This window comes from Rattus norvegicus, chromosome 14 (assembly GCF_036323735.1).
Source record: "Rattus norvegicus strain BN/NHsdMcwi chromosome 14, GRCr8, whole genome shotgun sequence".
Classification (NCBI taxonomy): domain Eukaryota; kingdom Metazoa; phylum Chordata; class Mammalia; order Rodentia; family Muridae; genus Rattus; species Rattus norvegicus.
Window position 1 is genome coordinate 9328025 of NC_086032.1, and position 14855 is coordinate 9342879.

A 14855-nucleotide genomic window follows, 5' to 3' on the forward strand; every position below is an offset into this window, starting at 1 on the left:
CCCACCCTAACTGAGACCCTGCCTCCAGGATAGCTCTCTCTCCCTGATGAAGACAGAAGTAACAAGACTGTTGGGCTTTCAGGATACAAATACAGTTTGCGCTTTAAAAATAAATCTTAGAAATAAAGTTAAGAAAACTTAAAAATCTAAGAACAAAAGGTGGCCTTCAGAAAAAAGATGTAGAAAAACAATGAATAACAAAACTCCCTCCAAACAAAGGAAAGTTCTTCCCACGGAATTCAGAGACAACCAGAGAGCGGACACGGCCGCCATGATGAAACCCTGCATGGTCTCTCCATGCCTTAGAGAGGTTAAAGACTCACTTTTCAAAGGACAGAATACACTTTCCACAGGTGATTCACTTTCTGGTGTGCACGTCAGGGCCGAATGCTGTCTTTAAAGTTTGGATTATTTTTCTTCAAACCGATGTTTCTCATTTCCTACCACCTTAAATGAGAAAGTGCGTGTGATCTGGTGTAGTAGAATCCTGAAACAGAAACTGAGGAAAGTAACAGAGCAGGGGAATATGAATTCCTAGAAAGGAAGTGTCACCCTAGATAGCTGGAGAAAGAGACTGAGGAACCTGTAGACGTTGGGGAATGAATGTTGCCAAGGGAAAGTACGTGCTATAGTAATTGTGTGAGTCACTCAAGGAGGCAACCAGAGTTTTGTTTTGTTATTATTTTATGTTTGCGTAGTATGTGGGTGGGACACAAGCCACAGTGTGTGTGGAAGTCGTAGGACAACTTGTGCTCCTGAGATACATTAGTGTGACAGCCAGCACTGTTACCCGATGACCCATCTTACTGGCCTGGGAGACAGGGGATTTAAAGGTAAGTTAAGGAGGGTTACAGAACTCATTTGGAAACAACCACCTTTGACTCCCAGGAGTGGCAGCCAATGTTGCACCTTACCATAGGCTGTAGGCTGCCATGTCCAGACAGCTTCTCAGAGCTTGCAGCAAAATGGAGGCCTCCCTTTTCTAGCAGGGCCACTCCTTCTCTGACCTTGTCTGGTGAGCCCCACCCCACACCCTCTATCAGAGAAAAGTCACACTGCCTTTGACAATTCTACAAGTTCAACTTCCTACTTCCGGATAAGAACCTGCCTAGTAAGTACCTGGGATTCCTGAAATGCCTCTCCATACAAATGAGGAAGTCACTTATTCTAGCCAATGATTTTATAGTCACCCTGAAAACTCCTTCCCGCTCTCCAAGGTTCTTATATAGCCCTTGGCCATCCTGAATAAAGTGTACGCATACAAGCTATTTCACTGAAAATTGTCTAAGGCAGCTGTTTCATTGAGTATCAGCTGAAAGAGCTTTAACACTAGAACCCTTGGGAAAGGCCTTCCCCTCACCCCCCAATCCCCTACCACCTACCCTCAACTCCCAAATCCCATCCCAACTGTGGTCCTGCAGACACGACCCATCCCAGACTTTGATGTGTCCTTCCAGCCCAGTATACAGTAGCATCTGGACACCCTGAGGGAGGAAAGGGAGGGTCTGGAACCATAGCTGCCCCCCAAAATGCACAGGGCAATAGCAGTCCAAGATCGGAGAGGGGAATACTGGGCAGATGTCACAGAAAGTATTTTGTTGAGGGCTGGAGAGATGGCTCCCTGACTAAGAGCACTTGTTGCTCCTGTAGAGATCCGGGTTTGATTCCTAGCACCTACCTGATGGCTCAAGACCATCCATAACTCCAGTTCCAGGGCTCCAATAGGGACAACAAACTAGGAGGGAGCTGCAGCCATTCCCGTACAGCTACAGGGGACAACTGGCCTGTTTCCTACTCAGGGCAGCATGAAGCCTCCTACCAAAAACCTAAGGAACAACAGCCTGCTGACTTCTAACCAAAAAAATCCCAAACACCCCAAAAGATAAGACAGCCGTTGTAAGAGAGATATGAGGCATCAGAACAAGATTAGTATACCAGGGTGATTATCAGACTAGGAATTGACAGTCGTGACTAGCTAAGGGCTCTAATAGAAAAAGAATAGATGGGGTTGGGGATTTAGCTCAGTGGTAGAGTGGTAGGGTAGGGCAAGGCCCTGGGTTCGGTCCCCAGCTCCAAAAGAAAGAAAGAAAAAGAATAGATAAGGGGTTGGGGATTTAGCTTGGTGGAGGGCTTGCCCAGCAAGCACGGGACCCTGGGTTCAGTCCTCAGCTCCGGAAAAAAACAAAACAAAACCCAACCAATAACAACAGGAAAAGAATAGATAGATAGATAAGATAGATAGATAGATAGATAGATAGATAGATAGATAGATAGATAGATAGATAGATAAACAGAGGTTGAAACAGGATAGAAGTACAAGAAATAAGCACACGAAAGCACCCACAGTGAACCAGGTGTGCGGCACACTCGGGAGGCAGAAGCAGGATCTGTGTGAGTTCGAGGTCAGCCCTGTCTACAGAGTGAGTTTCAGGACACCTGGGGCTATTAAACAGAAAAACCCTAAATTGAAACACCAGCATGCATACGTACATCATAATACATACATACATACATACATACATACATACATACATACATACATACATACATGCATACATACTGTCTTAGTCAGGGTTTCTATTCCTGCACAAACATCACGACCAAGAAACAAGTTGGGGAGGAAAGGGTTTATTCAGCTCACACTTCCACATTGCTGTTCATCACCAAAGGAAGTCAGGACTGGAACTCAAGAGGGTCAGGAAGCAGGAGCTGGTGCAGAGGCCATGGAGGGATGTTACTTACTGGCTTGTTTCCCCTGGCTTGCTCAGCTTGTTCTCTTATAGAACCCAGGACCACCAGCCCAGGGATGGCACCACCCACAAAGGGTCCTCCCCACCTTGATCACTAGTTGAGAAAATGCCTTACAGCTGGGTCTCATGGAGGCATTTCCTCAAGGGAGGCTCCTTTCTCTGTGATAACTCCAGCTGGTGTCAAGTTGACACTCAAAACCAGCCAGCACACATGGGGTGCACAGACACGCTCATACACGTAAAGTAAAATAAGTGAGAGCTTCTTTCAAAGCAGAGAGTACTTGTGTGAGCTTGTGGTTCTGGCGGTTGCTTGTGACCGCCCTTATCCAATATATGTGCATGCCGGCCCCTCGTGACCTCATTTATTTGATTGGGGTTTAACAGGAATGATTCCATGTCGATTCTACAAAGCCAGCCGAGGAGAGGGACCCAGCAGCAGAAGACACCGAGATACAGTGAGGGATGAGAGGGACTTTGATGAGGCGATACCCCTCATGAGAGGTGATAGGTGCCTGGACAAAGTTGGGGCAAGTCTTCTGGGGAAGCCGACATTCACCTGAAACCACAAGGTAACGAGTTATTAACCAACTAGGAGGGGCAGGCAGGGTGGTACAGGTGTCAAGTGGGCGTGTGTGTCAACGCCTAGAGAAGAGGAAGTACACTGTCTGATGACGAGGCAGCCGGGCCCTTTCATGGCACCCGGTTTTCAATATCAACCTGGGCAGCCAAAGCACAGACAGGAAATGGAGAAGCTTAACCCCAGGAGGTGATGTACTGCCTCACCCTCTAAATTCCTTGTAATCAAGCTCCACCCCAGGAGAAACAAGCATTAACCTGAGGAGAAGCTTTGCTCCCTGGTTTGCCCCACCAAATGACCCTACTGTCGCCTTTTCAACTAAGCCCCAAATCTCAGCGTAAAACAGACTTCTATACTGAGCTCTCCTAATATTAATCCCCCCCCACCCCAGATGAGAATCTACTGAGAGACTGTGGAGTCCAGAAGTCAGAAAAGGCGACTTTTAATAGTGGGAGGGCTTCTTTTTCTGTCAAAATATCCCAGGGCACCACTGTGCCCACCCATTGCCTCCAGTGTATCTGTACTTGACCGTCAAAAGCGTTCGATGGCTTTGCATCAAATCAGCCACGAGTTAACGGCTGTCACTCTTGTCAGAGACAGAGCATTAGATGAGCACTGCAAGGGGCTTTGGGTTTTCTTTGTCATGCATCCTGGTGACCTATCCTATCCCCTCCATTGTGCGGGGGGGGGGGGGATTTGAAATAGGAATTAAAAGCATCAAGCTATGGAGCAACAGTGTCTGGGACTGCATGGAGTTGGAAATATTTTGAAATTCCATGCGCTCAGATGCCCGGACCTGGCTGGTGACAGGCTCTGACTCTGAGGACCTGCCCCTGCTTGGCCCTCCCCATCGGTCCTCCTTCTTGGTGTCTCAGGAAAGCAAATGGAGAAGTTTCCAGCTGAAGAGCCTGCAGATGGGAAGTGTGGATGTTGGCATTTTTGATACATTATTAGAGGCTGCTGTCCTCGTCCTCATCACCTCGGTTCTGTGGCTCTGAAGAGACCCTGTGAACAAGCAACTCTTATAAAAGAAAGCAGTTAACTGGGGGTGGGGGGGCTGGGGGGCTGGCTTACAGAGTCAGAGGGTTAGTCCATTATCAGGGCAGGAATAGGTATGTAGCTAATAGTTACATCCTTTTCTTCAGGCGAGGAGAGAGACACTGGCCTGGCGTGGGCTCTTAAAACCTCAATGCCCGTCCCCAGAGACACACTTCCTCCTGCAAGACCACACCTCCTAATCCTTCTCAAATAGTGCCACATTCAAATCTATGAGCCCATGGGGGCCCATTCTTATTCAAACCACCGCAAAGGAGTCTAGTTCAAACCCCAAACAGGGAGAGGAAGGTTGCCACCAAAAATCAAAAGAGCTTGTTTCACTTCTGGAGGGAGTAAAGTGAAAGAGTGGTGGCAAAAGAGAAGGGGAGGGGGCTGGAGAGATGGCTCAGTGGTTAAAAGCACTGACTGTTCCTCCAGAGGTCCTGAGTTCAAATCCCAGCAACCACATGGTGGCTCACAACCATCTGTAATGAGATCCGATGCCCTCTTCTGGTGTGTCTGAAGACAGCAACAGTGTAGTTATATATAATAAATAAATACATCTTTAAAAAAAAAAAAGAGAAGGGGAGGGAAGCGGATGATTGGGAGAGCTAGAATAGGAGTGAGGTTCTCTCTCTCTCTCTCTCTCTGTCTCTTTCTCTCTCTCTCCCTCTCCCTCTCCCTCTCTGTATCTCTCTCTCTCTCTCTCCCCCTCTTCTTTCCTTTTTTAAAAAAAAATTTTTTTTTGCCCTCATTTTTTAGGCAGGAGTTCTCTGTGTAGCCCTGGCTGTCCTGAAACACACTGTGTAGACCAAGCTGGCCTCAAGCTCAGTGGGTGTGCCTGCCTCTGCTTCTCAAGTGCTGGGATTTAAGGCATGTGTCACCACGGGCCAGTCTTTCTCTCTTTCAAAACGCTAAAGGTGCTTATTTAAGAAACATCGAAAAATAATAGGAGACAGAACTAGTCCATTCACTAGTGTCTTTCTCAGGGTTCCTACTGCTGTGGTGAAACACCATGACCAAAAACAAGTTGAGGAGGAAGGGGTTAATTTGGCTTGCACTTCCACGTCTAGTCCATCCCTGAAGGAATTAGGTCGATGTTCTTTTACTTTTCTTCTTGGTATACTTTATTGGGTTTGTATACCTCAACCTCCCTTCCAACCATTATTCCACCCTAATCCCTTCCAACCCTCCCCCCAACACTTGGTAGGAGAGAAAGAAGGAAAGAGGAGAGAGGGGGCAGAGACTTCCCTAGACTCCTTCCTGCTGATTAGGGGCCTCCAGTTCCTTGGGGAATGTTGATCTTTGTCACCAGGATATCTTTAACTTCTCAGCTCTTTGCTCCCGACTACTTACAAACCACAACAGCTAGCAGAAGCAGCCTCTGCCGAAGGGAGTAACAACCACCCCCAGTCCCTCTTGGGGCTCTCCTGTTTATAACTTCTCCAGCGTCCCCAGAATTAAAACTGTCTGCAGCTGGTAAAAATCACACCCCTGCTAGTGCATGAGGCAAATCACAGTCACCTGCTGTGAAGCAGCCTCTCCCTCCCCCCCCCACCCCCCACCCCCACACCTGGGGTTAAATCTAAAACCTATTCACATGACATAACTGGGTTTTTCAAGAAACTAACATTCTCACTACAGAAGTCAGAACAGGAACTCCTATATGGTTGGAACCTGGAGACAGGAGCTGATGCAGAGGCCATGGAGGATGCCGCTTGCTTAGTGGTCTGCTCCTTCCGGATTGCTCTCCCTGACTTTTTATAGAACACAGGACTACAGCCCAGGGAAGAAACCATCCTCCACAAGGTGCTGGGCCCTCCCCCAACAATCGCTAATTAAGAAAATGCCCTTCAGGTAGATCTTTTTTTTTTTCTTTTTTTCTTTTTTTTTTTTTTTTTCGGAGCTGGGGACCGAACCCAGGGCCTTGCGCTTGCTAGGCAAGCGCTCTACCACTGAGCTAACGGGGGTGTTTTCTAATTGAGATAACCTCCTCTTTAGCTTATGTCAAATTGACATAAAACTGCCCAGCACAACTTGAATCAGAGACAATAACTGAGAGAAACAGATATTCCCTCAAGTTGAAGGAACGTGAGTCTGGGTGCAAAGATTCTTAAGGGGGCCAGCGCAGTGAAAGAGGGGGTGGTGGAATTCATAACTTGATGTCTCAGATCCCGGTTGTGTGTGAGGCCACAGAGTCTGGTCACAGCACTAGAGGAGAAAAAAAAAAATCAATAGAATTTCCATCAGCCACATCAGATGGTAGAATAGAATTGACAGACGCACACGTAACAGGGAGGTTTTTCTCTTCCCATGGAAGCTACAAAAAGCTGGAAACCCCAAGAACAAGCCCTGAAAGTTTTACTTGGATCTCATTCATCCAGTGGAAGATGGAGTTCTTGGTTCTGAAAGTTTTGGAACAGTTTCTAGAGGTTAAAGTCCAGGGAAGAAGTGGAAATCTTGGGAATGTTGATCACACTGAATGCTTGGAGAATGAAATCACAGTCGTTTCTGGGAGACAGTTCTCCTGAAGGTATTTGAAATATCTTATCAAGAAATACCTTAATAAGAGGAATCTCTGAGATTGGCTTCTGGTGGTTGCATCTGACAAGGAGACTTAACAACTTCCTTATTTCCAGATTAGTCCAGATGGGCTGGCATCTGAGGACTAGTTGGTCTTTGCTTTTAATAAAATGCCAATATGCTAAAGTAACCTGAAGTCTGTCTTTATCAGCAAAAATAAACCCACTGTACTCTAAAAAAAAAAAAAAGAAAGAAAGAAAGAAAAAAGAAAGAAAGAAAGGAAGGAAGAAAACATTCAAGCATGGGTTTATGATTATAACATGAACATCCACTAAAGATATTTAATATCTTAGACACTTGTGACAAATCTAAGGCTCCTAGCCTGAATTCTTGCATTTTGCCCCCGTTGTAGAAATCTCAATTTTGCACTAGTAATTTCCTTGATTTCCTTTCAGCTTCTCACTGGTTTATGGATTGCTGATCAATATAATTCTGGTTTGAAAAAAAAAATCACGTAAGATGTATCTGTCTCCTGAGAGACACAGCCAGAACATGTCAAATACAGAGGCAAATGCTAGCAGCAAACCACTGAACTGAGAACGAGACCCCCTTTCGGGGAATTAGAGGAAGGATTGAAAGAGCTGAAGGGGCTTGCAACCCCATAAGAACAACAATGACAACCAACCAGAGCTCCCAGGGGCTAAACCACTACCCAAAGACTATATACATGGACTGACCCTGGGCTCCAACTGCATATGTAGCAGAGGATGGTCTTGCTAGGCACCAATAGAAGGAGAAGCCCTTGTCCTGCCAAGTTTGGACCCCCCAGTGTAGGGGATTGTGAAGGGAGGGGCAGTAAGGGAGGGTATATGGGGAGGGGAACACCCTTATGAAGAAGGGGATTGGGAGGGGATAGGGGGCTTATGGACAGGAAACCGGGAAAGGGAATAACATTTGAAATGTAAAGAAATATCCAATAAAAAAAAGTATCTGTTATTTGAATTTTTGAAAAAAATTACACCCTATGACATGTTTTCCTCTGAAGGGCTACTCATCCATGTATTTTTTTTAGTGTGACCACATTGCTATGAACACCCGAGTTCCAAATTGGTCCTGTGATACACTCTTATCTACCTTATATATCTACCTTATAGAAGGCAGGCACACCAGTTTCACTCTGAGTAATCCCTATAAATCTTGCTCTCCCCTTTGGCTTATACCGGGTTTGGGCACTAAGCAGACAAACCTCGATGCTATAGAGAGGTTTTTTTGTTTGTTTGTTTGTTTGTTTTGTTTTTTGTTTTTCCGGAGCTGGGGACCGAACCCAGGGCCTTGCGCTTGCTAGGCAAGCGCTCTACCACTGAGCTAAATCCCCAACCCCGAGAGGTTTATTTTTAAATCTGATCTGATATAACTAACACTTTCACGGGGTTATTTAATGTGATCCCTGGCGTGGGTACCTGCTCTCCCACCTTCTACTTTGTAGTTATTTCTTTTGCTATCTCTGTTTCTCACCTCTTCTCCTTTTCTTTCTTTCTCTTTCTTTCTTTCTTTCTTTCTTTCTTTCTTTCTTTCTTTCTTTTTTTCTTTCTTTCGAACTAGTCGAGTGTCTCCTTCTATGTTCCCACTTCTGTACAGAAATCTGTTGAAACATGGAATTTCGAATCAAATTATAAACGTCTGAGGGAAGAATGAAAACCTTTTCGGACATAGACGGACTCAAAAATATCTTCTCCAGTCGCGTCGGAACGCGATCCAGTTAAATGCGGGAGGAACCAGGGAAAGGGACCAACGACAGAGAGAAATGAGAACGGCTTCCTGGGAGTGAAAGGCCAGCAAGCAGCTCCAGACAGGAATCACCTGGCTGTAGGTACAACCAGAGGGACCGCCCAAAGCACCGGGCTCCGCCTCCAGCATGCCCGGTGTGTGGGGGAGGGGGCAGAGAATAATCAACCGGAACAGAAGTCAGGGGGTGAAAATTTGAAGAAGGAGCCATAGGGCGTGGGGGCAGAATCCCAAAGACTTGGAGCATGGAGCAGCAGATTAAAGTACGTTCAATAAGAAGGTGAAAGACGTACTAAGAAACTCTCCAGGGGGAAAAAATCCTGACCTCACCGGTTACATTCACTATTACCAACCTCATGGGCCTCTTGTGAGGATTGTTAGTTAATAACTGTTGAGTGCCTGGAAAGGACCAAAGTCAACAGATACAAGAAAATGAAACTTTGCTGAGTGAGCCCTTGGTGATAGCCCCGCGGGGCCAGGGAGGAGTGGTCAGTTCCTTAACAGCTGAGATTCATTCAAGCCCTAGTTTGAATCACTGAGTGCTTAGCCCTGGCTAAGGATATAAGTCGTACTAACTTAGAAAGCATGCGAAAACTGTAAATCTATAAGACATTAAAAATACAGACGTTGGGGAATAGGAATGAAAAGAACACAAGACATGCTGTCCGTGTCTTACACAGAGCACAGGTGGCTCAGCAGTTAAGAACACCGTGCCTCCTTGCAGAGGACCTGGGCTCGATTCCCAGCACCCACATGTTGGCTTACACTCCAGTTCCTGGAATGGGGTCTAATGCCCTCCATAGTCACAAGACGCACACAGAGGCAAAGCGCCATACACCTAAAATAAAATAATAGTGTGGTGGTTTGAATGAGAATGGCCGCAGGCTCATATATAGGAAGTGTGGCCTTGTTCGAGGGGGTGTGGCTTTGTTGGAGAGGTGTGGCCTTGTTGGAGGGTGTGACTTTGTGAAAGGGGTGTGGCCTTGTTGGAGGGGTGTGGCCTTGTTGGAGGGTGTGACTTTGTGAAAGGGGTGTGGCCTTGTTGGAGGGGTGTGGCCTTGTTGGAGGGTGTGACTTTGTGAAAGGGGTGTGGCCTTGTTGGAGGTGTCACTGAGGTTTGAGGTTTCAAGAGCCCAATATAGCCCCTGTCTCAATGTCTCTTAGCTTTACTGCTTGCTGCTCAGAATGTAAGTTCTTAGTAGTTCCTACGCACTATTCTAGTGCCATGCCCGGCTGCCTGCCGCCATTCTCCTCGCCACAATGGTTACGGACTTGCCCTCTGAAACTGTAAGCAATCCTCCGATTAAACGCTTTCTTCTACAAGTTGCCTTGGTCCTAGTTTTTCATCACAGCATTAGAACGTCAACTGAAACAAATTCGGGGGGGGGGGGTAATTAAAATAAAGGAAAGAAAATAAAAGTTCTTTTTAAACTGTTCAGATCTTGGTTCTGGCTTTAACCAAAGGAATGATGTTTAAAGCAGACAGACCTGAAGTAGAAATCCGAGTTTGGCATTTTCCTGTAAGGTCATTAACTGTGATGAGGATAACAAGGAGCGACTATGGCTACGCTGAAAGATAAACATGAGAGAGGGAAGTGTGAGTGAGGCAGGTCCTCCTCGATCCTGTGGTAAATCCCGCCTAAAATCATTAGTTAGTTACAGCACTAACCAACAGTAAATACGTTATACACTCATGTGAAGACAACCCCCCAGAAAGGCTATAAACAGAAACACAAACCATTAAAGGGGTTGACACAGTTCTTTCTCTGGAGCAGGAGACTCTGAGAACGTACACAGAAGACTGAAGCTTTTCATAGAAAACCTTCTATAGGGTTTGGAATTTTCAGTCACTTCCATGTATTACTTTGGAAAGAAAATAAAAAGTGCTTAAGTGTACATTTGCAGCTTTGATGAGGGAACTCTTGCAATTACCATTTTTTTTTTTTGATTCTTTTTTTTTTTGGAGCTGGGGACCGAACCCAGGCAATTACCATGTTTTAAATGCTTAGTTTAATTTCTCATCATTAACAGTTCGCTTTAGCTTCAGATTCCTACACAAAGATCAAATGTCTTCTTGATACAAGCTTGCAATGTCGAACAAATATTAACAGGTCATGAGTAAACCACCCCTACCCCATCCCCACCCTGCCCCCATCCCTCCACCTTCACCTTACCCCCACCCATCCCACACCCCACTACACCCCCACACCTCCACCCCTACTCCCCAGCCCCCAACTCCCTCTTTTCCCCCAAGACAGGGTTTCTCTGTGTAGCCCTGGCTGACCTGGAACTTACTGGGTAGAACAAGCTGGCCTCAATTTCAGCCTGCCTGCCTTAGCTTCTCAAGCGTTGGAATTATAGATATGTGTCACCGTGCCCGGCTCCAAATATTTTAAAGTTTTAGATATACCAAGTTACTAATTCTCCTAGAAAGTCCTCGAGCTTTTAAATCATGTCAAAAGTTGGAAGATTCTTGGTTGTGGCGGTCTTTACTCCTGGGGCTTGGGAGGCAGAGGCAAGCAGATCTCTGAGAGTTCAAGGCCAGCTTAGTCTACAGAGCAAGCCAGAGAAACCCTGTCTTGAAATAAGAAAGGAAGAAAGAAAGAAAGAAAGAAAGAAAGAAAGAAAGAAAGAAAGAAAGAAAGAAAGAAAAAGAGAAAGAAAGAAAGAAAGAAGCAAAGGAAGAAAGAAAGAAAGAAAGAAAGAAAGAAAGAAAGAAAGAACCTACCTCAAAACAAAATGGAGGCTGCATTAGAACTTCCTTTTTAAAATTACATTTTATTTTGTGTGTGCATGTGTGTGGAGGAGGAGGAAAAGAGAAAGAAGTTTTACACGACAACGTTTTCTAAAGCTGAGGTAAGCTTCCTCCCTTACCCATGAGCAGCTACTCTATGCCATGCGTTTGTCCCCTGGTTGGGAAAGAGTAGAAGTTAAGAAGAACCAAGAGGCTTCCTTTAAATTAAGGAGGAAATTCAAGACTTTTAGAAAACACACGGACCCAGTGCCAGAGGTGACTGCAACAGAATGGGTGGCGTGATGCCAGAGAAGTCAGAACTTCCCAGGTTCCCTCTAAGCCAGTGAACAAGGAAGGGGCCCAGGGCCCAGGGCCGAGGGCCAAGCCCACGGCTTCCTTGTTCTCCCTGGGTCTCCGGGGCGCCGGCACTGTCACAGACAGCGTCTTTGACATTTTTGCTTTGCTCTATAAAGAGGAGAGTTACTTCCCGTGACCCGTCCACCCAGAACTTTATGACGTCCCTTAACTTCAGAAGGGGCCTGCTTGCAATTTAAAAAAAGGCCAGAACCAGGAAACAGAGAGTCCTAACTGCTCCAGTTCAGAGTTCTGGTCTCTTCTAAGGGCCTCTTAGATTCCCTGCCCTCAGGGCCTTTTTTCTTCTGCCTGTTTTGTTTACTGAGAAGAGTACAGGGTCCATCTATGGGTTTCTGTTTGATGGCCTCTCTAACAAGGGTTTTCAGAGTCACAAGGAAAAGCTCTACCCACCTATGACTCCCATAGCTCCTGGGAATAGAGACGGTGCACCTCCAAGAAATGGAGTCTCCTATCCAGCTGCTAAAGGTTGAGAGACTCCACAGTAAAAATATACCCAGGAGGGGTTGGGGATTTAGCTCAGTGGTAGAGCGCTTGCCTAGCAAGCGCAAGGCCCTGGGTTCGATCCCCAGCTCCGAAAAAAAGAAAAGAAAAAAAATATATATATACCCAGGAAACAGGTCATAAACCACCTTCATGGTCGGATTTCTCTGTTATAACCTGGGGATGTATTTCCGCCAAACACCACCTGTTGCTGGCATAATCTTTAAGGAGCCAAAGATCTAGCCGGAGATTGACACCCATGTTTCTGTTTCCTTTTCCTTGAGAGACAGGGTCGTTAGGGAGCCAAGTGGGTGGAGCAACTCTCCTCGAGGCTGCCTGTTTCCTTCCTTTGAAGGAGGCAGACTCTCGATTCTTCTGTCCCCATGAAGTTTAATGATCCGTATTGATTTTGCATCAACTGAAAAACAAGATCAACCAAGCCATCGCTGGCATCACAGTTGTCTGAGAAAGGACGCGACATCATCTGGAGAACGGCCCTGGTACCTCTGGCCATGTTTCCAAACTGAGATTGCGAGCAAAAGTAATTAAGTCAGCTTACTCTTGACCTGCTAAAAGCCTGTCAAGAGTGTGAATGAATGGTCCTTTCCTCGCTTGCATCAGGGATGATGGCAAGAAAACAGAGCACTGTTTCTTCAGTAATGAAAGTGACTTCCGTTGTCTGTTTTGATGCCATCTCCTAAGACTCATCAGCCCAGAGCAGTGGTGCACACCCAGCGCTCAGCAGGCAGATGGTTCTTGTGAGTCTGAGTCTAGCGAGGTCTACATACAGAGTTCCAAGCGAGTCAGTGCCACATAGTGAGACTGTGTTTAAAAAGTAAAAGACTGGGGGTTGGGGATTTAGCTCAGTGGTGGAGCGCTTGCCTAGGAAGCGCAAGGCCCTGGGTTCGGTCCTCAGCTCAAAAAAAAAAAAAAAAAAGTAAAAGACTATCGTTCTGGAAGCTCTCCAGTGACCCGAAAGAAGTGCATTCAAACGTCAGGTTCCTCACACAACATTGTTCACCCTCGTCTCTTACCAGCTACCTATTTCTAAAAGCAGCCCAGAACTTGGTGGCTGTACCTGGCTTGTTTCACCCTGTAATTTATGTGACCCCCCCCCCCCGCCCGGAAGAAACTGTGGTTTGGTGTTCTGTTTTGTTTTGATATCTGTGTGGTTTCTGTGTAGATAGCTTCAATATGACCTACACGTTAGTGCTTACTCTGGCTGGTCTAGTTTACGGCTGTGATCTCTGTTTCAATTCCTGTGCACGTGGGTCTCTCAATGGTAAGTTACTGGGTTTGAAAAACAAGCATTTCAAGGGAAAGTTCCCGCTTCACAAGACCTGGCCCACAGAGCGACACAGACTTCTGCCATACTCTGTGGTCAAGAAGCCACAGACTCCAAATTCAAGAGAAAGGGTGTAGATCTTCCCTGGGTGTGAAAGGGGTATCAAAGAATTCAGAGGACATGTTTTCAAGTTGAAATATGAGCATTCTTGTTCCACCCACACACACACACACACACACTTTGCATATACATTGAGGTCATATGATCTGTTCAGAAAAATCTAGCACAAAGAACACACTACATACATACACTCAGGGGATATAACCAGTTTCAGGCCTATAAAGTGACTTTAGATTCTGGAGTTGAAATGAGTCATTTATAGGAAGAGCGAGAAGAGGGGTAGGAAGAAGAGATAAGGAAGAGAAATGAAAATGAAGGAGAAGCCAAGTCTTGGTCTTAAGCACTGGGTTAAAACCAACAAGTTGACAAAAAAAAAAAAAAAAAAAAAAAGTGGTGATGTCTCAGGCTTTGATCCCAGTACGAAGGAGGCAGAGGCAGGCAGATCTCTGTGTCCGAGGGCCAGCCTGTTCTACAGAGTGAGTTACAGGACAGCGAGGGCTACACAGAGAAACCCTGTCTCAATAAAACCAAAACCAAGACGAACGAGAACAGCTCGTCACCACGGCATATTTCTCTTCTGCTCTCCCAGGTGTGTGTTTATCAAATTTAGGCCCTTGGGTCTGTTTAGAAATGTGTATTATAGAGGCATGAGGTGGTATATGCCAACCTTAAATCCTCCAGCAAAAAATAAAACCAGATTTCCATAAACAGTGCCATCAAAGCCAAATCTGGTAAACAGTAAACGAGAGCCAGGTCAGAGTGAGCCACCTGTCTCTTTGTCACCACAGAACACCCAACACGGGCGGCCTCAGAAAGCTAGTTGACCTTCGTGTCTCTCCAGTGTGGCAGGGAAGGGGTGGGGGAGGGGGACTCATGTTCGACTGGCTTTCTCCTTTCTATTTAGTCACATGATCTGCATTGGCTTTGGAGGAATTGGCATGAAGCCATGACCTAAGTAGACAGGTGGTGAATATGTACCCATGCCTATACCCGTGTTCATACATGCCTAACCATGTATCCTACCTATACTAAAGGGGCCTAAAAGCAATGCTAACCCCACAGTAACAAGCGTCCCTAGAAACCTTCTAAATAACCTTCTGGTGAAAAGGCATGCTGGTACCCCACAGAGGAGGTCATTCCGGTGTGAGGACAGGAAAACACAAGAGGAACCTGGGATTCCAGAAAATAAAA

The 14855-nt window shown here is 46.0% G+C and overlaps 1 long non-coding RNA gene across 1 annotated transcript; it reads left to right on the forward strand.

Moving 5' to 3' along the window:
- The first annotated feature begins 250 nt into the window (after nucleotides 1–250).
- On the forward strand, nucleotides 251–9992 carry LOC134481703 (uncharacterized). The gene is made up of 3 exons (XR_010057446.1): nucleotides 251–353; nucleotides 3135–3319; nucleotides 8524–9992. It is a non-coding gene; the product is annotated as an uncharacterized LOC134481703 (long non-coding RNA).
- Nucleotides 9993–14855: the final 4863 nt, after the last annotated feature.